Genomic DNA, 2,106 nt, shown 5'->3' with positions numbered 1-2,106 from the left:
TAATGGTGAGCATTTGTGAGCCGTGGCCTTCTATTCTTGTTAGTGGTGATGCAACTCAAGTGAAGAATCGTGACCATCAGAGAATCGCCGTGTTCCAGTGCCTGGATTTGTTATAAAGCTTCTTCAGTGCATTTTTGCTATGAAATAGATGAGTGCATCCGGGAAATATATCACCTGCATTTCAGATCAGACTAGATTTGGCGCATTGTTTGCAGGGCGATCCTTTTATACCAGTAATGTTGACAAAATAAGAGTCTGGAGACTGTTCCACTTTGTAGGTTTTTTAGAGTCATTCAAATAAACGTTTGTTACTTTATTTTGCTATTTAAAGATGATTTGGAGATGCAGCTGTGTTTGAGTGAGAGAAACGAAGCAGTGATTTTGTCCTGTCTAATGTGTGTGTGTGTGTGTGTGTGTGTGTGTATGTGTTAGTGTGTGTGTGTGTGTGTGTGTGTGTGTGTGTGTGTGTGTGTGTGTGTGTGTGTGTGTGTGTGTGTGTGTGTGTGTGTGTGTGTGTGTGATTCATTTTCTGGATTGGTTTTGATTTGTTTTCTGTTGTAAGTTGTTGTTGTTGTTGTGTTTCGTTACAGCTCATCCTCATCATCGTCTGTCTGTTCTCATCCTGTAGTAACTCGATAATGTCATGTACATGACCGTCTGTAGCAATAAATGTGCCATTTTTATGACCTGCCATTTTTTATGACACACACGCACACACTCACTCACATACTCACACACACTCACACTCACACACACACTCACACACACAGACACACAAAGCTCATGCTTTGTTTTGTTTGTTTGTTTGTTAAATGATTTGCATGAATTAACCAAAAAAAATTATGTTTGTTTATTTATTTGTTTGTTTGTTTGTTTTTATTTTAAAGGCAGTGGCTCATAACAATATTTTTTATTATTGATATAATTAATAATAATAATAAAGTTATGTCATTATTAATATTATTTGTATTATTGTGTGTTGTTATAAATAACTAATGAGTATCTTTTTGATTTTTTTAATAAATTTTTTTTATATATTTTTAAATATAACATTATTATAAGTTCTGGTCTTGTATTCCTCTAGGTCTGTTTTTCAGTTAAATGGATGAATAAGGGCATTTAATCCCAAAGCATCCATTCTTTTTTTCTTTGCCTTTATTTCTAGCAGTTCTTCATTATATTCATACTGCTGGGTCAGTATTTTACTGGATTCTGAAGGACTGGATATAAATGGATCTGACTCTAGAACTTATTCAAAATTCCTTAAATAGTTTGGGATCATTTGAGCCCAAGAAGATTCCCAAATATGGTGAGGGATAACATCCGCTCTTGTGTGAAGCAGATTTACAGTAAAACCCTGCTGCTTTTCATGGGCTTTATTTCTCATTGTGGCTGGAAGGGGGCGTGGCTCCGGCTCACGGGCGTGGCTCAGGCCACGCCCACAGGCGCATAGGTGATCCGCACAGGTGTGAAAGTTACCGGCACTTTCAGCAAGAACAAACACACCTGAGAGACACGAGAGGACACGGATCTGCTCCGCAACCAACGGTAAACTCACTTTACTCCATTTCACGCTGCATTTACACTATACGAGTTTTAATAGATCGATTATCGTTCATCTGCGACACAAAGTGCGATCTTGATCATTTCTGATGTTTTAATATGAAATCGTATCCGGTGTTACTTCAGATTTAGTAACATTTAAATACGTTTTTTGTAACAAAAGTCAGAAATAGTAGGCTAATAGTTTATTGAGAGTTGATCATTTAAATAGAAAAAAATGGTATGAACTTTAGACATGTACCATGTTTCTATATATAAGAAGCATGGTATTACCATGGTGTTATAATGGTTTTAAAATCATATGGCATATTTACCATGGTATTTACCATGATAGTACATCGTAATCTTGCCTGTTACTGGTACATATACATTTTATGTGTGTGTGTGTGTGTGTGTGTGTGTGTGTGTGTGTATGTATATATATACACACACACATATATTATCATGGTGCATTATTATTATTATTTAAATAACAGACATGTACCATGGTTATATATATATATACACACACACACACATATATATATATATATATATATATAT

The 2,106-nt window shown here is 35.4% G+C and overlaps 1 protein-coding gene across 1 annotated transcript in view; it reads left to right on the top strand.

Moving 5' to 3' along the window:
- Positions 1 to 1,481: 1,481 nt before the first annotated feature.
- Positions 1,482 to 2,106, top strand: part of LOC107563271 (cingulin-like protein 1) — a 62,836-nt gene continuing 62,211 nt past the window's right edge. The window contains exon 1 of the mRNA XM_016248087.1: positions 1,482 to 1,548. The gene's annotated coding sequence lies outside the window, so the exon portion shown is untranslated. The remainder of the gene's footprint in view (positions 1,549 to 2,106) is intronic.

Source organism: Sinocyclocheilus grahami, unplaced genomic scaffold, assembly GCF_001515645.1.
Source record: "Sinocyclocheilus grahami isolate Dianchi unplaced genomic scaffold, SAMN03320097.WGS_v1.1 scaffold864.1, whole genome shotgun sequence".
Taxonomy (NCBI): domain Eukaryota; kingdom Metazoa; phylum Chordata; class Actinopteri; order Cypriniformes; family Cyprinidae; genus Sinocyclocheilus; species Sinocyclocheilus grahami.
The sequence above is the reverse complement of the archived record's forward strand: the minus strand, read 5'-3'. Positions and strand labels throughout refer to the sequence as shown.